General features: G+C 39.9%; 1 long non-coding RNA gene across 1 annotated transcript; it reads left to right on the top strand.

Annotated features, from left to right (window-relative positions):
- Positions 1 to 8,471: 8,471 nt before the first annotated feature.
- LOC129633793 (uncharacterized) lies at positions 8,472 to 22,676 on the top strand. The gene is made up of 2 exons (XR_008705294.1): positions 8,472 to 8,547; positions 22,185 to 22,676. It is a non-coding gene; the product is annotated as an uncharacterized LOC129633793 (long non-coding RNA).
- Positions 22,677 to 23,236: the final 560 nt, after the last annotated feature.

Below are 23,236 nucleotides of genomic sequence, written 5' to 3'. Positions count from 1 at the left end.
TGGAGAAAAGAGAATCTCTTTAACAAGTGGTGCTGGGAAAACTGGTCAACCACTTGTAAAACAATGAAACTAGAACACTTTCTAACACCATACACAAAAATAAACTCAAAATGGATTAAAGATCTAAACATAAGGCCAGAAACTATAAAACTCTTAGAGGAGAACATAGGCAAAACACTCTCCGACATACATCACAGCAGGATCCTCTATGACCCACCTCCCAGAATATTGGAAATAAAAGCAAAAATAAACAAATGGGATCTACTTAAAATTAAAAGCTTCTGCACAACAAAAGAAACTATAAGCAAGGTGAAAAGACAGCCTTCAGAATGAGAGAAAATAATAGCAAATGAAGCAGCTGACAAACAACTAATCTCAAAAATATACAAGCAACTCCTGCAGCTCAATTCCAGAAAAATAAATGACCCAATCAAAAAATGGGCCAAAAAACTAAATAGACATTTCTCCAAAGAAGACATACAGATGGCTAACAAGCACATGAAAAGATGCTCAACATCACTCATTATCAGAGAAATGCAAATCAAAACCACTATGAGGTACCATTTCATGCCAGTCAGAATGGCTGCAATCCAAAACTCTACAAGCAATAAATGCTGGAGAGGGTGTGGAGAAAAGGGAACCCTCTTACACTGTTGGTGGGAATGCAAACTAGTACAGCTACTATGGAGAACAATGTGGAGATTCCTTAAAAAACTGGAAATAGAATGGCCTTATGACCCAGCAATCCCACTGCTGGACATACACACTGAGGAAACCAGAATTGAAAGAGACACGTGTACCCCAATGTTCATCACAGCACTGTTTATAATAGCCAGGACATGGAAGCAACCTAGATGTCCATCAGCAGATGAATGGATAAGAAAGCTGTGGTACATATACACAATGGAGTATTACTCAGCCATTAAAAAGAATACATTTGAATCAGTTCTAATGAGGTGGATGAAACTGGAGGCTCTTATACAGAGTGAAGTAAGCCAGAAAGAAAAACACCAATACAGTATACTAACGCATATATATGGAATTTAGAAAGATGGTAACGACAACCCTGTATGCGAGACAGCAAAAGAGACACAGATGTATAGAACAGTATTTTGGACTCTGTGGGAGCGGGGTGGGGATGATGTGGGAGAATGGCATTCAAACATGTATAATATCATATAAGAAATGAATCGCCAGTCCAGGTTCGATGCAGGATACAGGAAGCTTGGGGCTGGTGCACTGGGGTGACCCAGAGGGATGGTATGGGGAGGGAGGTGGGAGGGGGGTTCAGCATAAGGAACACGTGTACACCCGTGGCGGATGCATGTTGATGTATGGCAAAACCAATACACTACTGTAAAGTAAAAATAAAAAAAATAATAATAAAAAAATTAAAAATAAATAAATATCATAGAGAGCAAAAAAATATATAATAATAATAAAATAAAATTCAAGGCCCCAAACCACAATCACCTTTGCTAGTAGTTACCATATGTGGGTGCATGCGTGGGTGCCTGTGTGGGTGTGTGCATGAGTGCTCACTCATGTAGGACTTTTTGCGGCCCCATGGACTGTAGCCTGCGAGGCTCCTCTGTCCATGGAATTTTCCAGGCAAGAATACTGGAGCCAGTTGCCATTTGGGAGGAAGTCTTCCTCTCTGTATTTGTTTTACCTCTTCTGGGCACCAGGGGGAGCCAGAACTCTTTGGTCGCTTAAATCCAGTTCTAGGGGAAAAGGTGAATTTTGCTTTCTCATCCCCAAAAGGCTGAATGCTTCTGGGTTACCCTTACACCAAACCATTGTTCCCACCCAAAGCAAGGGGGTAGGTCCGAGAGCCCTATTTCTGGTGGGTCCTGGACTCCCACCCCTTTCCCTTAAGCTAATTTTTAACAGAAAATCTGGGACTAACACAATATTGTAAATCAACTGTGTGTGTACGTTAGTGGCTCAGTCATGTCAGACTCTTTGCAGACTCTAGCCTGCCAGGCTCCTCTGTCCGTGGAGTTCTCCAGGCAAGAATACTGGAGTGGTTGACATTCCCTTCTCTGGGGGATCTTCCTGACCCAGGGATTGAACCCCAGTCAACTGCATTGCAGCTGTGCAGATTCTTTACCATCTGAGCAACCAGGGATTACAAAAAAAAAGAAGACTAAAGATAAAATAAAGATATATTCAGGGAGACAAAAACCGAGATAGTCTGGCATGGAATTCACAGTAAAGAAAATACTGAAAGCTATTTTTCAGGAGAAGGAAGCACTCAGAAGGAAGGTTAGAGGAACAGGAAGCTGGAAAGAGCAGCCAAACAGTGGCTATACGAGTAAGTGTCCATCAGCATTAACCGTATCGTCAGCAGTAACATCTTGTTGGCTTAAAAATATGCAAAGAATGAAAATACATGGCAACACTGGCCTGGAATTTGTGAGACGGTAGACAGGGTTAACTGCTCGTAGATTTTTGCCTTGTTCATAAAAACAGCATTTAATATGAGACTTCGATAAGTTCAGGAAGCATGTTCTAATCTCTAGGGTAACTACTGAAAGAATATAAAAGACTGCATAATATCTAAGTTCATAGAGTAAAAAAAATGGAATAATAAAAAATGATCCATCCAAAAGTAGTTAGTACAAGAGAGAAAGAGGAATATAGATCAAGTGTAAAGAACTTACTAAACCGAGGTATGTCAGTAATTACTATTTATAGTATATTCAAATCCCAATATATTAATATTTGCATTATATATGAATGGAGACTTCTATTTCTAACCAATAATAAGGAGCAGATATACTCTATCACCTGAATCAACCAAAGAAAGGACAAAATAGATCAAACAATGGTTTTTCAAGACACAGAGAATCAGGCAGAAAGGAGTGACAAGAAATAAATGAGCTAAGCTCTCTTGTTGCCCCAGCTTGCTGCCTTGATAATTTTGGAGGTGAAGTGTGGTGGACTCCTGAGTTGAGATGGAGCCAAGGGTCAGAGGAGGACAGGGAAGCTAGTGTTTGCAGGACAGAAGACCCAGGAGGAGAGGGCTGCAGAGACAGACCCCCTGAGATCTGCCTAGGGTCCCCCTTGAGTATTAAGGCTCAGTAGCAATCAGTACGGGAAGCCTGGTCGGCTGCCGTCTATGGGGTCGCAGAGTCGGACATGACTGAAGCGACACAGCAGCGGCAGCAGCAGCAGTGATCAGTAGATGCAAAAGAAGCCACCTGAGTTAGGAAAAGAGCCGCTGAAAGCTACAGTCCTCAGTGATTGTACATGGCTGGGGACGGAGGCTGTTAAAACTAGCCATGCTGGAAACCTTGAGATTCATGGGGCACTGGATAGAGTTCACAGCGGGGTTTTGCCTCAGGAGTGGGAAATATTTAATCCTAGACCAAGCACTGCTCTGGTCTACCTAACAGACTTTTAAAATGAAGACCCAGAGACTTCTCTGGCGGTCCAGTGTCTAAGACTCAGTGTTCCCAACACAAGGGACCTGGGTTCAATCCCTGGTCAGGGAACTGGATCCTGCATGCCGCAACTAAGAGTCTTCAAGACGGCCTCCTGGTACTGACAGTCTGTTACGGTCCAGCCAACAGAGAGGTTTAAAACTAAAGTTAGAGCTCATTTAAACTGCCAAATGCTTGATAATGAATATCATCATTATGTTGACATCTAAAACCAAGATTTTTCAATCTACTGTGGTAAGAACTGCACCAATGCTTTCTTCACTGAGCTTCATCACGTGGTAAAAATGTTGAAAATTAAAACAAATAATTTTCAAAAAAAAAAAAAAACCAGTTTGCCTGCTGCCACTGAAAATCCTAAAGAGAGACCACCCTGAGTGCTGCAAGTAAGGCCTGGTGCAGCTACATCAATAAATAGAGAAAATAAATATATTAAAGAAGGCATCCTCTCTCCAGGGTCTCCCTTTCTAGACTAGAGTTGACGAACTTAAAAAAAGAAAAAAGTAAAGACCCAAAAGGATAACAATATTTCTGAGGACCTTAACAGGATCCCAGAACAAACACAGGAACATAAAAATATCAATACCCAACTAGGTAAAATTCACCATGTTTGTCTTTGAAGCAAAAACTATCAAGCAGGCAAAAAGGTAGAGAAATAAATCAGCTGAAACCAACCCAGAACTGAGACAGATGTTAGAATTAACGAAGATATTAAAGCAGTTATTGTAACTGTAATCCATATATTCAAAAGTTAGGTACGGACATAGAATATATAAAATGGCTCAAGTCAGACTTCTGTAGCTGGAATAATCTGTGAGATGAAAAATACACGGAATGGTATCCACAGCAGTTTGGACATTGCAGAAAAAATGATCAGGGCAGAGAGAAAAGAGAATTTACAAATGGAAAGAGCTTTTGTGAGATTTAGGGCAATTTCAAGTGGCTTAATATATGGTTAACTGGAACCCTGGAAAGAGAGGAGGGGGAGATACAAAAATATCTAAAGAAATAATTACTAAAATTGTTTCCAAATTTGATGAAAACTATAACCTGACAGCCCCCTGCGAAGCTCGACAAACTTCCAGCACAAGAAACTGAAGTAAGACTATCTTGAACCGCATCATAATTAAATTGCTCAAAATGAATGGTAAAGAGAAAATCAGCCAGAGAAAAGACATTTTACGTACAGAGGAACAAAGCTAAGAAACGAGCAGATTTCTCATCAGAAGCAATCAAAGCAAGAAGATAGTGCAGGAGCAACATCTTTAGATATGAAAAAATAAAACCCTTAGGATTCTATATCTAGGGAAAATATCTTTTCAAAAATGAGGATGAAATAAAGACCTTTTCAGAAATACAAAAGCTGAAAAAAAATTCATGAGCAGCACATTTGTATTACAGAAAATGTTAAAGGAAATGTCAGAGGTAAAATGGTATCAGGTAGAAATGCAAACCTACCAAAGGGATGAATAGTATCTGAAATGGGAACTACATTGGTAATGTGTAAGATTTTAAAAACTATTTAAATTAAAAAATAATAACCATGTATTGTTGGTTTCATGCATTTATAAAAGGAAAATGTATGACCACAATAGCACAAAGGTCATGAACAAAGAAATGGAAATATGCTATTGTTAAGTTTCTTATTTTATACATGAATGAATATCATTACTGGTAGATTGCGGTAAGTTAAAGATGTATCTACAACATTTAAAGCAACCGCAAAATACTAAGGAGACCGATAAGTCAAAAAAGGAGATAAAATGGAATTATGAAAATTCTCAAGAATCCAAAAGAAGGCAGCAGAAGAGGATAAGAAGAATAGAGAGCGGACGGAACAAAGAGAACCCAGAGAACAGATAGGGTTAAATCTAATCAAAACTCTAATCATATGAAATGTTAGTGACCCAAACACCCAAGTAAAAGTAAGAGACGTCAGACTGGATAAAAAGCAGGAACCAACTATATCTTCAGTCCATAAGAAATCCATTTTACATACAGAGACACAAAGAGATTAAAATTAAAAGAATGGAATGCAATATTTATGCTAACACTAATCAAAAAAGCTGAAGTCATTAAATTAATTGAAGACAAAGTGGATTTCCATGTATCCAAAATGTGTGTGTGCTCAGTCATGTCCAACTGTTTGCAACTATAGCCCACCAGGCTCTTCTGTCCGTGGGACTGTCCAGGCAAGAGTACTGGAGTGGGTGGCCATTTCCTCCTCCAGAGCATCTTCCTGACTCAGGAATCGAACTTGCATCTGCTGTGTCCTGCATCGCAGGTGGATTCTTTACCGTCAAGCCACGGGAGGAGCCCCAAAGTGGATTTTAGGGTGAAGAATATTGCCAAAGATAAGGAAAGTCATTTTGTAGTGAGGAAAGTTTCAATTCATCAACAGAACATTATCCTAAGCAATTATGCAGCTAATAACAGAGATCTGAAATGCATGAAGCAAGATCTGGTAGAACTGCAAAAGGAAATAGAGTGAAACTCAGATTTCAGCACCTCTTCCTCAACAATTTGTGAAAGCAACTAGACAGAAAATCAGTATGGATGTGGAAAGCTTGAACAGGACTAGCCATTAACTTGACCTAAGTAACAGTTGTTGAACTCTCTACCCAGCAACAGTAGAATACACGTGCTTGTCACGCATACTGAATGTTTACCGAGATTGACCCCATTGTGAGCCATGAAACAAATCTCAATACATTTGAAAAGGATTCAAATCATCAAGGGGCTTTCCTGGCGGTCCAGAGTTGAGAATCCACCTGCCAGTGCAGGAGACACAGTCTCCATCCCTGGTCTGGGAAGATCCCACATGCTGCGGAGCAACCAAGCCTGTGTACCACAGCTACCGAGCCCGAGCCCTAGAGCCGGCCAGCCAGTCACTGAACCCCAGAACTACTGAAGGCTGGGCACCTAGAGGCTATGCTCTGTGACAAGAGAAGCCACTGCAAAAAGAAGCCCCACACTGCAAGAAAGACTAGCCACCACTTGCCGCAGCTAGAGAGAGCCCACGCGCAGCATCGAAGACCCAGCAAAGCCCAGAATAAATATATCAATCTTTTATTTTTTTAAAAAGGATTCAAGTCATCAAATATGCTCTTTGATAAGAATGGAACTTAATTAGAAATCAGTAACAGAAAAATCTCTGAAAAATCCCTGTATAATTAGAAGCGAAATGGCTTATAAATAATCTGTCGATAAAGAAGAAATCAAAACAGAAATTAGAAAGTATTGGGAACCGAATGCTTGTGAAAACAGATTAGATCTGTGCGATGCTATCAAAGCAGTGCTTTGGGGGAATCTGATCATTGTAGACATATAAATTAAGATTGAAGAGAGGTCTCACATCAATAATTTTAGCTTCTATCTTTAATCAGAAAGATAAGAGCATGTAAACAGACACGGAGGCTTCCCCGGTGGCGCAAGTGGTAAAGAATCTGCCTGCCAATGCAGGAGAGACAGGAGACGTGAGTTCGATCCATGGGTTGGGAAGATTCCCTGGAGTAGGAAATGGCAACTCACTCCAGTAGTTTTGCCTGGAGAATTCCATGGGCAGGGGGAGCCTGGGGGGCTACAGTCTGTGGGGTCACAGAGTCAGATGCAACTGAGCACAGCACTACATACAAATATACATTGATGAAAACTTTTATAACCCTTCTAAACTAGGGATCAAGACAAGAACTGGACAAAAACAGAATTAAAGTTGATCTTGATTCTGAAGTTAGCACATACAGACTGTGTCATCAATGTGCTCAAGGAAACAAACAAACAAAAAATTGAGAAGACTGTGACAAGGTGGAGAGTTTCAAGACAGAACTGGAATTCATAAAAAAGAATCAAATAGGAATTCTAGAACTGAAAAATACAGTATCTGAAATAAAAGAACTCACTACAAGGATTTAACAAAGGACTAGATGAAGGAAAAGATTAATGTATTAGAAAACAGATCAATAGAACACAGTGAAATGGAAACAGGGGGAAAAAACAAAAGAAAGGAAAATACAGAAAGAGGATTAGAGGCATGTAAGGGAGAATGAAAGCTGTAAATTTAATTGAAGTCCCAGAAGGGAGAACAGGAAAGAAATAATATTTGAAGTGATAGTGCTTAAGAAGTTTTCCAAAATTGATGAAGAATTCACAGATTTCAGGAGCTCTGAAAATCTAAAAGAAGAAAAAAAAATTATACCTAGACAGATCACAGCAAAACTTCCAATGCCCTCGTCCAGTGGATCTTCCCAATCCAGGAATCAAACCCACAACTCTCCTGTCTCCTGCATTGACAGACAGGTTCTTTACCACTAGCGCCACCTGGGAAGCCCAGGTATAAAATTAAAAATATTAAAAGTTGCTAGAGAACAAAAGACAGATTACCTTCAAAGGGCAACAGTAAAACTCAAGTATAAAATTCATAAAAATGGTGGAAACCAGAGACAATAGAAAGGCATCTTGAAATTGCTGAAGGGCAATGCATGCTCACTCACAGTTCTGTATATATAAGAATTGTTTGGGTATTCTGGGGCCCTTGAGTTTCCTAGGAAATTTAGGGTCAGCTCAGCTTTTATGGAGAAGCCAGTTGAGATTCTGATACAGATTTCATTGACTCTGTAGATCAGTTTTGGAATATTGCCATCTTAATAGTAGTAAGCCTTCAGATCCGTGAACAGTTATTTAGATTGTCTTTGATGTCTTCCATCTATTTTTTTAAAACATCGTTTTCAGAGTATAAATCTCGCACTTTTGGGGTCAAGTTTATTCTAAGTATTTCATTATTTTTGATGCTGCTGTAAGTGGAATTGTTTTCTTAGTTTCATTTTTGGATTGTTCATTGCAAGAAATACAACTGGCTGAGCTTGCTAGTTAAAACACATTTTAGTGCATCTTTAAGCTGTTCTGTATACAAGATCATGTCATCTGTAAACAGAGACAGTTGTACTTCTTCCCTTCCGATCTGGATCCCTTTAATTTGTTTTTCGTGCCTAATTGTCCTGGCTGGAATGTCCAGGACAAGGTTGAAGAGAAGTGATGAGAGTGGCCATCCTTGTCTCATTCCTGAGCCAGTCTTTCACCGTCCAGAGTGATAGTATCGGTCAGGGTGGGTTTTTCATACTTGACATTTATCAGATTGAGGATGTTCTTTTCTGTTCCTGGTTTATATCATGTTTTTAATCATGAAAGGGTGTTGATTTTTGTTGAATGCTTGTATTCTGTCTATTGAGATGATCACGTGGTCTTAAAAATTCTATTGATATGGTTTTGTTGTATTGATTCCTGTATGTTAAATCAACCTGTATTCCTGGCATAAACTTAATTTGATTATGGCATATAATCCTTTTTATATATTGATGGATTGAATATTTTACATGTATATGCATAAGAGATACTGATCTGTAGTTTTCTCGTGATGTCTTTTGATTTCAGTACATTATGGGGTAATACTAGCCTCATAGAATGAGTCAGAAGTGGTCTCTCTTCTTCCCTTTTTTGGAAGAGTTTGTAAAGATTGATACTAATTTTTCCTTTAATATTTGGTAGAATTCACCAGTGAAGAAATCTAAACCTGGCTTTGTCTTTGTTGATTTTTTTGGTTACTAAGGCAATGGCACCCCACTCCAGTACTCTTGCCTGGAAAATCCCATGGACAGAGGAGCCTGGTAGGCTGCGGTCCATGGGGTTGCAAAGAGTCGGACACGACTGAGCGACTTCACTTTCACTTTTCACTTTCATGCATTGGAGAAGGAAATGGCAACCCACTCCAGTGTTCTTGCCTGGAGAATCCCAGGGACGGGGCAGCCTGGTAGGCTACCGTCTATGGGGTCATACAGGGTCGGACATGACTGAAGTGACTTAGCATAGCAATGCAACTTCTTAACTTGTTAGAGGTAGAGTCAGATCTAAAAATTTTTTCTGTAGCAATCTTTTAAGAAAAATTTCCATTTAACCTAACTTGTCTAATTTAATGGCATACAATTGTTCATAGTATTCCTTTATAACCCTTTTTATTTCTGTAGTGCCTGCAGTCATGTCTTCTCTTTTATTTCTGACTTTTGAGTAATTTGAGTCTTCTCTCTCTTTTTGGTCACTGTGGCTAAAGGTCTGTCAACTGGGTTGATCTTTTCAAAGGAGCAACATTTGTTGATTTGCTCTGTTTTTCTCTTCTTTATTTCATTAATTGCTCCTGTAATCTTTGTCCTTTCTCTTTCTCTGCGTGTCCTGGGTTGAGTTTGCTTTTCTTTTCCAGTGTGTCAGGGTAGAGGGTTATTTGACATCCTTCTTCTTTTTAAACACAGATTTGTAGCTATAAATTTCACCCCATGTCAGTGGCATCCCATGCATTTGGGTACATGGTGTCTTCATTTTGATCCCAGAGTGTTTTTGAATTTCTCCTGTAATTTCTCCTGTGACTTACTGATTATTTAGGAGTGTGCTGTTTAATTTCCACATGTGGGTGCGTTCCCCAAATTCCTTTCTTCGGTTGGCTTAATGTCACTCCACTGCAGTCAAAGGCCCTATTTTGTATGATTTCATTTTTTTTTGAGATTTACTGAGGTTTGTTTCATGACCTAATACATGTCTGTCTCCTCTGGAGAATGGCCCACGTGTGCTTGAGAAGACTGTGTATGTCGCTGCTCCTTGGTGGAGTGTTGCCAGTGTCCAGTCCATGTGGCTGGCCTGCCACGTTGTCTAGATCTTTCATCTACTTATTGGTACACATGCTTGGCAGACTGCTTGGGAGCTGGAGCTACATATACAACACTTGGGTGTCCTTCCACCCACTATGCGCCTGCAGCTCCCATCTAGGGCCAACTGTCTGCACTTTCCAGAATGACCCCGAGTGAAAGTAGCAGTAGTGAGTGTTCAGGTCTTGTTTCCAACCCTCAGCTCCGTTCAGTCGCTCAGTCGTGTCCGACTCTGCGGCCCCATGGACTGCAGCACACCAGGCTCCCCTGTCCATCACCAACTCCTGGAGCTTACTCGAACTCACGTCCATCGAGCCGGTGATGCCATCCAACCAACTCATCCTCTGTCGTCCCCTTCTCCTCCTGCCTTCAGTCTTTCCCAGCATCAAGGTCTTTTCCAATGTCAGTTCTTCGCATCAGATTTCTAACCATAGGGGGAACATATTTAGTATTTTACCAGTAAGAGTGATGTTAGCTATAGTTTTATTAATTTTTTTAGACACACTATCAGGTTGAGGATAGGAGTTTCTTTGGTTTTTCTAGTTTATTGAGAGTTTTTTTTTATTATAAAGAGGGATTTGATTTTATCAAATTCTTTTGTGTTTCTATTGAAATGATTATTTGGTTCTCTACTTTTTCTGTTAATGCAATGAATTATGCTACATTGCTTAGTTTTCGAATGTTAAACCAACTTTGCAATTTGGGAGATACCTCAATTGGTCTTGATGTATTATTCTTTAAAAAAAAAATCCTTTTTTTTTTGAGTTGCTATTATTTCTTTTAGGATTTTTAATGTATATTCATGGGAGGCATTGACCTGTAATTTTTTATTTTGAATGTCCCTCTCAGATTGCTAAAAAAGTTATCCTGCCTCAGAAATAAACCAGGAAATGCTCCTTCTTTCTCTACTAAAAAGTTTGTGCAATTTTGGTGTTTTTAATCCTTAAACATTTTGGAGAATTCTGGAGTGGACTCTTGACTGGAGTGTTCTCTGTGGGAAGGTTTGTTTTTTTAATTATGGATACAATTTATTTAATAGGTACAAACTGTGCATTTCTTCTTGGATCATTTTTCATGTTGTTTTTCAAATTATGTAATTACATTCATTTAATTTAAAATTTCAAGTATATTTGCATACAGTTGTTTCCAATGTTTTATTATTATCTATTTAATGTGGACACCTACATTGGTGTCCCTCTTTTCATTTTTTAAATTCATTATTTGTGTCTTCTTTCTTTCTGAAACTCAGGTTTGCTAAGGGCGAAGCGACTTAGCAGCAGCAGCGGCGGCGGCAGTTAAGTTTTCAATGTTTACAAGGGAGCAATTTTTAGCTTTGCTTTTTTTTCTTCTATGTGTCTGTTTTATATTTTTTGCTCTCAACTTTTACTTTTGGAATTTAATTATTTATTTTTTACTTTCTTGATTTAATTTGATACTATTTTTGGGAGGATTAGATCATTGATTTTCAACCTGTTTTCTTTTCTAATATATACATTGAAAGCCTCTAAGCCCTGGTTTAGCTGAATTTCAAAGGTTTTGTACTTGCACTATTATTATTGTTCAGTTCAAACTATTTTCTATTTTTCGTAGTGATTTATTCTTTGATCCACAGGTTATTTAGAAATGCATTGTTTAATTTCCAAACATTTGGTGGTTTTTAGTTATATTATTGTCATTTTTATCTAGTTTAATTTTACTCTGATCAGGTAGCATACTTTGTATAACATTATTTTATTTATTTATTTATTTTGTATAACATTATTTTAATCACTTGAAATTTATTTAGATTTGATTTGTGGCCCAAAATGTGGAACATTTGATAAATATTCCATGTGCCTTTAACAAGAACATGTACTTGGAAGTTTCTGGAAGTGGTGGTGTGTTAATGGCAATTAGGTTATTCATCATGTTGTTCTCCTATACACTTATTTTTTTCTCTACTTGTTCTGTCAGTTTCTGTGAGAGGAGTGGTAAAATCTTCACCTAAGTTTGCAGATGCTCATTTATCTTTTTATTCCTGCCAACTTTTGCTCTGTATATTTTGAAGCTGTATTATTAGGTCCATACACATTTAGGATTTTTTTAGGTTTTCCTGTTGAATGGACACTTTCATCATTACGGATTATCCCTCTTCATTTCTAGGAATACTTCCGGCCTTAAAATTTCCGTTGCTGTGTTTAGTGATGGTCCTTCTGGCTTTCTTCTGGTTAGTGACGACTCGGTGCAGCGCCTCTCATCCTCTCACTTTCAACCTTTCCCTGTCCCTCAGTTATCCTTATATGCAGAGTGGGCATTTGGTAAACAGCACGCAGACAGGTCTTGGTGTTCAGCCAGCCTCCCGTTTTTGTCTTTTAATTGGAGTGTTTATTCCATAACATTCAATGAAATGAACTGGTGTCGCTGGGTTTACGTCTATCAACCTACTATGGTTTCTACACGTTCCGTCTGTTTCTTATTCCTTACTTGATTTTTCTTATTTTATGAATAATCTAGTGTTTGTACATTTGATCTATTTAGATCTTAATGTCATGATTTAAAAAAAAATTTGAATATCATTTTAGTGGTTTCCATAGACTGGAGATTTCAGTATGAATTCCTGACTTATTGCCGTCTGTCTTAAGCTGGTACGTTTATCACCTCCCAAGCAGTGCGAGAAGCTTACAAAAGTCTAGCTCTGTTTACCCTCTCCGCCCTTTATTTTAATGTTCCCACATTTTTTTTACTTCTATTTTATAACCTCACAGCACATTATTATTTTTGTTTTAAACAGTCAACGTGCATTCACAAAAAATAATGTAAATGTATTTTTAACCACTTATTTACCTTTTTATATGTTCCTCACTCTTTCCTGTAATTCTGTGTTTCCATCTGGGGCTGTTTCTCTTTGTCTTAAAGGAAAAGATCTTGTTTCCTAGTTCTTGTATTGCTGGGCAGCTAGTGACAGAACCTCTTAACTTGTGTTTCTTTAAAAATGGAAAACGTCTTTGTTGTTCAGTTGCTGAGTCATGTTTAACTCTTTGCGAGTCCATGGACTGCAGCACGCCAGGCTTCCCTGTCCTTCACTATCTCCTGGAGCTTGCTCAAACTCATGTCCATTGAGTCGATGATGCCATCCAGTCATCTCATCCTCTGTCGTCCCCTTCTCCTCCTGCCTTCAATCTTTCCCAGCATCAGGGTCTTTTCCAATGAGTCGGCTCTTTGCATCAGGTGGCCAAAGTATTGAAACTTCAGCTTCAGCATCAGTCCTTCCAATGAATATTCAGGGTTGGTTTCCTCCAGGATTGACTGGTTCGAGCTCCTTGCTGTCCAAGGGACTCTTCAGCAAGAGTTCTTTGTCCAAGCGTCTTCTTTAGCACCACGATTTGAAAACATCAGTTTACCTTCATCTTTTTCTTTAAAAAATTTTAAATTATTGAAATAATTATAGATTTACTGGATGCTGCAAAGACAGCATACAGAGAGCCTATGTACTCTTCATCCAGTTTCCCCAGTTACATCTTATATAATTTTAGTGCAAGATCAGGACACTGACATTGGTACAAAGTGTACGGATAGTTCCGTGCCGTTTTCTGACACCTGCAGATTCATGTAACCACCCCTGCAGTCAAGATACAGAACTGCTCCATCATCACAAAGACCTGTTGGAACCAGCATCCTGCCAGCTTGAGAGAAACATAAAAAGCTTCCTCCCTTTGAGTCTCTTTACCTCCATCATTTTTAACAGAATTGTCTTAAATATTTCTTCTACGTACATAGAAATCCATATCAGGCAATGTTATACTTTTTGGTTCTACTATCAGACATGGTTTAGAGGTCTCAAGCGAGAAGGAGACTCTGTTGTGGTTACTCACTTTTTGCTCTTTATGCTGTTTACCTTCCTGATGTTCCAAGATTCCTTCTTTTATTCCCTTTCTGTTTCAAGAACTTGCTTTGATTAGTCTTTTGGGTAGATCAAGCTCTAGTAGAGTTGACCTGTTTTAATTTCCCTCTTACTCCTGGTATACAGCCTGTACTCCCTGGATGTGGTCCTGACTCCTTTACCTCTAAGATGTAGTCTTTCTGCCGTCTCATCTGAAAGCCCAGGGGGTCTTCCCAAGCCCCTCAGTCTTGCTGGGGGTGAATTCCCACTTCTGTCTCCACTGTTCTTCACGGCTGGTGTTTCTCTGCTTAGCTCCTGAGTCTCCGGGATGGGTTTGCTCTGATTTCTTAGAGTCTCACCCTAAGCAGTCACAGTGGGACAGTGACTTGAGGGGAATCGGGACAGAGGATTTTATGTTTACTTCTTCGTGGTCTTCTCCACCTCAGAATCTTGTCCCTCGTCTTATGTGACTTGGCATCAGTCACATGTGCCTCTGACCTCTGTGTTCTCAACTCACAAGTCTTCTGCTTTGTGTCTGGACTTGGTTTCCCAGCGTCGGGATGTAGAAATGCCCCTATGGAAACAGTGCGGAGTTTTTGTGGCATTCACATCATGGACTTCTCTCTCTCCTCTTACTGGGCATAACTTTCCAAATTCTGTCTGCCTCGGTGGTTCAGTGCCTTTGCATGATTGTTTCATATTTTATCCACCTTTTTCAGTTGTTATCAGCGAGGAGATTAGCTCAGCAAGGCCTTCTATTATCCCTTCTCTGTTAAAATTCCTTTCTAAAATTCAATGCATTATACTCTCTGATGATAAAATCTCCCCAAATTTGTCTGATGGGAGCCTCTTCTATCTGTTTCTTGTGGAATCCTGACAAGCTGCCATCAGTTTCGATTGCTTCCTTCTTTTCTGGCACAAAAAATTTTGACTTTTCTTGCCCCAGGATTGTTACCAACTTCTAGGCCAGCTCAACGGAGAGAGCTGAAAAGCAAATATTTCAAAATGAGTTCATGTTAATACTTCTCATTTCACCCCAACATCCTTCCCTCTTCCAATTTTGTACCCCCTTTCTCCTACGAGGAATCCTAGTTTTCAGGGACATCCCTATGCTTACTTTCTGCTCAGTCCTACAATACACAGAAAACAGTTTAAGAATTGCAACCTCAAATCCACTACTGATAACAAACTTTTCAGAAAAGTTCAGAATCTCTTTTAGTTCTTCTTATGTTCACCCAGACAGAGCAATGTGTTCAAAAAGCACTTGAATGATTCCTTTTTTCCCTCTATGTGGTTATGTTATCAAATGGATGATAGTTATATGTATTTGTTTCCGTTTGTACTTGATTTCAGGGTATTTCTCAAATCGTGTTGATTTAATTAATTTTATGAATGTATAAAATTCTTGCAGAGTCAGACGCAACAGCGACTGAACTGAACTGATGAATGTATAATATATGAACATGGTTCAAAAGACAAAGTAGTTAAAAAGGTGTATTCAGAGTAGTCCCATTCCACCTCACTTTCCCTTACTATGAGCAAATCTGAGCATTAAAAAAAAAAAAATATATATATATATATATGATTTCTACTTTTATAGCTAACCAATTTCACTGGTTTCTGTTTTTTTCTTCCTATTTCTTTTGCAGATCTCCATAATTTTCTCTATTTCTTTGGGGGAAATTAGGCTGTTTAAACTTCCTGTCTTTGCTGAGATAAATTTTGGTAAATTGTACATTCCTAGAAAAGTATCCATTTCATCAGTTCACCTAAGTTTTCACATTTATTTTCATAGAGTTGTGCAAAATTGTCGATTATGGTTTTTTGGACACTCCTATTTTGCAATATGTATTACCTTCTTACTGTTTCTTTTATCCATGGCCACACCGCACAGCACGCAGGACCTTATAGTTCCGCTACCAGGGATCAAACTTGTGCCCCCCTGTGGTGGAAGCACACTTAACCACTGGACCGCCAGGGAAGTCCCAATCCATATTTTTCTTGATAACTAAACACTTCTCTCTTTTGTAATTGTTTTCAAAAGATCAGATTTTTGATTTATTAGGTAGCCCCATGGCTACTATTTTTCATCTCATGAATTTCTTTTTAAAAATTGAGGTGTAAGTCACATGGTGTACAGTGAACTATTTAAAAATGTACAATTTAGTAAGATTTGGTGTTCACAATGTTGTGTAATCACCTCTCTCTCTAGTTTCAAAAAAATTTTCACCACCCCTTAAGAGTACCCTGCACCCATTAAGTAATTATTTCTCACTCTCCCCTGCTCCTACGGTAGTCAGCTTTTTGTCTCTATGCATTTGCTTATTTCGGATATAAAAGGAGTCAGATACCATGTGACCTTTAGTTTCTGCCTTCTTTCACTAGCATAATGTTTTTTGAGGTTCATCCAAGTGGTGGCATGCATCAGTACTTTCTTTGTTCCTTTTTATAGCTAAATAATATTTCACTGTATGGATAATCCATATTTAGTTTATCTATTCACCAGCTGATGGGCATTTGGTTCTTTTATTTTACCTTTTGGCTGTTATAATAATGTTGCTGTGAACATTCATGACCCAGTTTCTATGTGGACATATGTTTTCATTTCTCTTGGGTAGAGTTCTAGGACTGGAATTGCTCAAATGGTAACTTTGGGTTTAACATTTTTGAGAAGTTACCAGAGTATTTTACTAAAGTGGCTGCATCATTTCCATCCCCACTACCTCATTCATCTCTGCTTTTTTAGCGCCATTATTTTTTTTTTTATTGTGCATTCTTTAGATTTCCTTTGTTGTTCATCTTCTAGTTTTGGGTTGGGAATGTAGCTCACTTATATTCATTATTTCATTTTTATTGATTCAAGTATTTGCTTTTTTAAAATTGAAGTATTGTTGATTTGCAATGTTGTATTAATTACTGCCATGCAATAAAGTGATTCAGTTATACACATGCATACATTCTTTTTTTATATTCTTTTCCATTATGGCTTATCCCACGAGTTTGGATATAGTTTCTATGCAGGAGGCCCTTGCTGTTTATCCATTCTAAATGGAATAGCTTGCATCTACTAACCCCAAACTCCCAGTCCCTCCCTCTCCCTCCCGTCTCCCTTGGCAACCACAGGTCTGTTCTCTGTGCTGCTGTTCAGTTGCTCAGTCGTGTCCGAATCTTTGCGACCGCACGGACTGCAGCACAACCAGCTTCCCTGTCCTTCACTAGCTCCCAGTGTTCCCTGTCCTTCACTAGCTCCTAGTGTTCCCTGTCCTTCACTAGCTCCCAGTGTTCACTCAGATTCATGTCCATTGTGTCGGGGATGCCACGTAACCCTCTCATCCTCTGCCGCCCGCTTCTCCTTTTGCCTTCAGTCTCTTCTGTAGATAGATTCATTTGTGCCACATTTTAGATTCCACATAAGTGATACCATATGGTATTTGTCGTTCTCTTTCTGACTGACTTCACTTAGTATGATCACCTCTAGTGGCATCCATGTGGCTACAAATGGCAGGGTTTCATTCTTTTTTATGACTGAGTAGTGCTCCACTGTGTTTACGTATCACGTCATCTTTATCTGTTCGTCTGTTGCTGGACCTTTAGGTTGTTCCCATGTTTTGGCTATTGTGAACAGTCCTGCTATAATGGACGTGAGTCTGAGTGAACTCCGGGAGTTGGTGATGGACAGGGAGGCCTGGCGTGCTGCGATTCATGGGGTCGCAAAGAGTCAGACACGACTGAGCGACTGAACTGAACTGAACTGAAACATAGAGGTACGTGTGTCCTTTTGAACTATGGTTTCGTCTGGATATAGGCCCAGGAGCAGATTGTAGGACCGTGTGGTAATTCTATGCTAAGTTTTCTGAGGACCCTCCATACTATTTTCCCCAGTGGCTGCACCAGCTTACTCCCCCGCAGACTGTGCAGGGGGCTCCTTTTCTCCACGCCCTCTCTTGCATTTGTTCTCTGTGCATCTTTTAATGATGGCCGTTCTGACTGGTGTGAGGTGACACCTCTTTGTAGTTTTGCTTTTTCTCTAATAATCAGTGATGTTGAGCATCTTTTCATATGCCTACTGGCCATCTGTGTGTCTTCTTTGGAGAAATGTTTATTAAGGCCTGCCCAGTTTTCTACTCGGTTGTTTTTTGTTGCTGTTGAGTTGTCTGAGCTACTTGTATATTTTGGAGATTAAGCCTTGTCAATTGCATCATTTACAAATATTTTCCCCATTCCATAGACTGTCTTTTTTTTTTTTTTAATCGTTTCTTTGCTGTGCAAAAACTTTAAGTTTGATTAGATCCCTTTTGTTTATTTCTGTTTTATTTCTGTTACCTTGGAAGATTGACCGAAAAAAATATTGTTATGATTTATGCCAGAGAATATTTTGCCTATGCTCTCTTCTAGGAGTTTTAAGATGTCATGACATATTTAAGTCTTTAAGTGATTTTGAGTTTATTTTTGTGCTTAGTGTGAGGATGTGTTCTAACATCGATTTACATGCAGCTGTCCAACTTTTCCAGGTGTCTCTAGTCATAAAGAACTCACTCGCCAATGCAGGAGACATAAGATGTGGGTTTGATCCCTGAGTTGGGAAGATCCCCTGGAGGAGGGCATGGCAACCCACTCCAGTATGCTTGCCTGGAGAATCCCATGGACAGAGGAGCCTGGTGGGATACAGTCCATAGCATTGCAAAAGAGTTGGACATGACTGAAGCAACTCAGCATGCACACACATGTCCAACTTTCCCAGCCCCATTTGGTGAAGAGACTTTTCCCATTTTACATTCTTGCCTTTTGGCCAAAGATTAATTGACCATAGGTGGTGGTGTTCAGTCGCTCAGTTGTGTCTGACTCTCTGTGACTCCATGGACTGTAGCATGCCAGGCTTCCCTGTCCTTCACCATCTCCTGGAGCTTGCTCAAATTCATGTCCATGGAGGTAATGATGCCATCCAACCATCTCATCTCTGTTGTCCCCTTCTTGTCCTGCCTTCGATCTTTCCCAGCATCAGGGTCTTTTCCAATGAGTCAGCTCTTCGCATCAGGTGGCCAAAGGATTGGGCTTCTGCTGCAGCATCAGTCCTTCCAGTGAATATTCAGGGTTGGTTTCCTCCAGGATTGACCGGTTTGATCTCCTTGCAGTCCAAGGGACTCTCAAGCGTCTTCTCCAGCACCACAGTTCGAAGACATCAATTCTTTGGCACTCAGCCTTTTTTATTGTCCAGCTCTCACATCTGTACATGAGTACTGGAAAAACCATAGCTTTGACTATAAGGACCTTTGTAGGCAAAGTGATGTCTCTGCTTTTTAATACATGGTCTAGGTCTGTCATTGCTTTTCTTCCAAGGAGCAAGCGTCTTTTAATTTCATGGCTGCAGTCATTGTCCACAGGTGTGTGGGTTTATTTCTGGGCTCTTCGCTCTGTTCCAATGACATGCATGTCTGTTTCTGTACCGATATCACATTGTTTTGATTGCTATAGGTCTGTAGTATTGCCTGAAGTCTGAGGTGGAGGGGTATGCCTCCTGCTTTCTGGTCCACCCCCTCCACCCATCCCTGGATTGCTTTGGCCATTCCAGTCCTTTTATGGTTCCATATAAAATTTTGGATTATTTGTTCTAGTTCTGAAAAAATGCCATAGCTAATTTGATAGGGATATCACATCGTCTGTAGATTATTTGATATAAGTATTTGAAGTCATGAATTTTCTCTGTCTTTAACGCACCCGAAAGACGAGATGTCATTATTTTTAAAGCAATCCTGCAATTTTAGTTTGTATTTTGCCTTTCACCTGAGTGTTGTCTGAGAGGAATTTTGAATTTCCACGCAGAAAAAAAAATTTTGAACGTGTTTTTAATTTCCACCTTATATAATGCCTTATATTCAATGAAGTTCAGTGGTGTGGGTTCTACATTATGAAAAGTGTTGTGTGTGTGCGTTTTGGTGATCCTTCCTTGTATGTTGGAGAAGAAGGTATATTCTCTTTTACTGTGATGTACGTTCATACAAAGCCATAAGGGCTCCCTTATCTTACTGACAACACTGCGGTTTGCTTGCAGCGTCCCTGGCTCTCTTGCTGCTGCTGCAGATGCTGTTTGCCGGACCGAGGGCACTGTGTTTAGTTCCCTGAGTGCTGTGGCTCTGCCCGTTTTCCCTCCCCTCTCCTGTAGCCTTCTCTCTAGGAAGGTGGTTGCTGTGTTATTTGTTGCATAGGCATTCCTATTAAATCCCCTCAGGCCTAATAACATACCCCCTTTGTCACATTTAATGCTTTTTGGCCTGAATTCTACCTTGTCTAACATCAGAATCGAACCCCTGCTTGTTTATTGTTTCCATTCGCTGGTCCTGGGATTTCCAGTCTTTCTAAATCACCCAGCCTGCGGGCTGATTGGAAATCTTTTCTTTTAGGAGGTGACTTAAGCCTATTCGCACTCACTGCTAAGACGGGCTGGTCTCCGCTTTGCCCTATTACTGTGGGTGATATTTAAGTATATGTGGTATTACATTTATTCTATGTCTCTCAATGTGTTTTGTTTTCTTTGTTCCTATTTTTTAAGGTGCACTTTCCTTTATTCGTATGTTTTTTTTTCTTTTTGTAATCAGCTTTATTGAGATCTATTTCACATACTGAACATTTTATCCATTTAAACTGTGCAGTTCAATGGTTCTTGGTGTATTACATTATTCATTTTTAAAACTTATGGTAAATATTTACACTACACAATTTATCATTTTAACCATTTAAAAGTGTATAATTCAGTGGCATGAAGTACACTTATAATATTGTGCAACCATAGCCTCTATTTCCAAACCTTTTCATTACTCCAAACAGAAAGCAATAACCATTAAATAACACCCCCCACCACGTCCCTCCAGCCCCTGCTGGCCTCTAGTGGACGTTCTCTCTGTGACTGACTAATCTCAGTACCTCTTATACGGGGAATCACACAGAACGCGTCCTTTTATCTCTGCCTCATTTCACTCTACATAATGTCTTTCAGGGTTTAGCCTCATCACAGCATATTTTTGTTTTTGCATTTCATTTGCAAGTTAGGGAAGTCTATGCTTTGGTTTGATTGGCTATTTTTATTCTAGTATCATTTCCAATGTCTAATTAGCTGGGGTCATTACTGAACTGGCATTTCTGTAGGTCAGCAATGGTCAGATATTGGTCATTTCAAGCGGTGCAAACTGGTATTGTTTGCTTTGTCAGTGTTAAGTGACATTCGGTGTCTCCCATCTATTATTTATGTGGCAATCAGTGCGTTTATTCTGTGTCCCCCTTCCTCTCTCCCTTCTCTTCCCACTTTTAGTTGCATTTTTTTTTTCTACTTTGTCAGAACATGTGTATTTTGTTTCCTCTCTGATCTCTGTCTTTGTATTAGTCTCAGATCTGTAGTTAAACGTATCTAATGCTTGCCACTGGGCTTCCCAGGTGGCTGCTGCTACTGCTGCTGCTAAGTCACTTCAGTCGTGTCCGACTCTGTGTGATCCCGTAGACGGCAGCCCAACAGGCTCCGCCGTCCCTGGGATTCTCCAGGCAAGATCCCCACTTGCCATGCAGGAGACATGAGACTCGGGTTGGATCCCTGGGCTGGGAAGATCCCCTGGAGGAGGGCATGGCAACCCACTCCAGTATTCTTGCCTGGAGAACCTCATGGACAGAGGAACCTGGTGGGCTACAGTCCATGGGGTTGCAAAAGAGTTGGACACTGCTGAAATAACTTAGCACAAAGCTCAAACACAACGCTCGTCACCAGCCTTCTAGTAGATTCTCCCAGAAGGGCTTGAGAGCATGATATTCCCTGGGTTCTTGCCGATTTGAATCTGCTTTTCACAGCCTGGATGGTTGAAGGACGGCTCAGCCTGATAATCCCTGTAATTTCCCATTAAGTTCATTCAGGTGTCCATGCTGTCACGTTAAGTACACCATTTTTTTGAAGCCAAGTGGGATCCGCTAAGTGAGTCATTTACACTTTTCCACCCCCCATTTCCTCTCTCAGCTCTTCAACTCTTGACAAATCTCATTCTTTGGACAGCCGCTCCAGTGTGCAACCGTCAAGCCTGTATTCTGATGCCATTTCTTCCCGCCACGTAACTTTGAAACAGACAGTCCTGTCACAGCTGCGATTGTATTAGAGTCCCCCATTTGATTGTGTCTTTTAATGTGGAAGTCACATCTGCATACAAACTTTTGATACAGGAGGCTGTGAAGAATGCTGTGCACGACTTGAATCCCAGGGTTTTCCAGAACACACTCTTGATGCGGAGCTGTGGTACCTTTCATCGGTCCAGCACATGTGTACGGGACACAGCGGGCCTCTGGAATGCACTTTCCATCTCCAAGTATTAATTTGCCAGTTGCAATGCTTCATTCCCAGTAATTTGTTTGGGGACTATTTTCAAGAGCCAACCGTGTCTCCCAGACTGTTTCCTTCAGGGATTCCAATTAACACCATTAACTGAGTCCAATTAGTGATGCATTAATATACAGATTCATCAATCAGCAATGAAAACTTTTTTTGGACTTAATAAACCCTTGGATCAGAGTTGTCTTTGTCATCTGACATGTCGTCAATCCGTTTACTAATAACATTATCTGAAAATGTCACCTTTTCCATTTCCCGTGCTTCATTAGTCTCGGACACAGTGTTGACAATTTCCAATCAGGCTGTTAAAATGAGCGATTCTGCAATTATGTGAGTCATTTCGGCTTTAGCTCTTAATTGCTCGACCTTGTAACCGGCTCCTTGGGCTCCATCGGATACCGGGGCAATCGATCCCGGCAGAGAACTTTGTTCCTTAATTTGCGCTTGCGGATGCTGATAAAAGGTCAGTGCTTTTTTCGTGCCCAACACGCCTGGTGCGCGGTGAGGTGCTGGCGAGGTCTGCTTGGCTCGCTTCCTCGCTGGATAATTCTTGCGGCCAAATAAGACATTTAGGCCGACAGGGGGATAATTGTCAGGCCACACGAATCCCAATGTGCAACAATTCTCATTATGTTGCCTAATTAACGACTTAGACTTTTGGGGGGAATAACTACTTGTCTTGTGACTGTGATAACTTTCCAGCTTTAATTAAAAACTTGTCAATTATGGAGGGAATATAAATACCTGCAAAAGTACAACCATGTAGATATGAAATGCTTAAGGAGACCCAAGGCCTTTGCAGCTTCTAAAGATCAATTTTTCATGGGTTTTAAGAAAAACGGTTTTCGTTTTCTGCATCATTAAATGTTTAAAAAAATAAAAATTA

This window comes from Bubalus kerabau, chromosome 19, assembly GCF_029407905.1.
Source record: "Bubalus kerabau isolate K-KA32 ecotype Philippines breed swamp buffalo chromosome 19, PCC_UOA_SB_1v2, whole genome shotgun sequence".
NCBI lineage: Eukaryota > Metazoa > Chordata > Mammalia > Artiodactyla > Bovidae > Bubalus > Bubalus kerabau.
The sequence above is the reverse complement of the archived record's forward strand: the minus strand, read 5'-3'. Positions and strand labels throughout refer to the sequence as shown.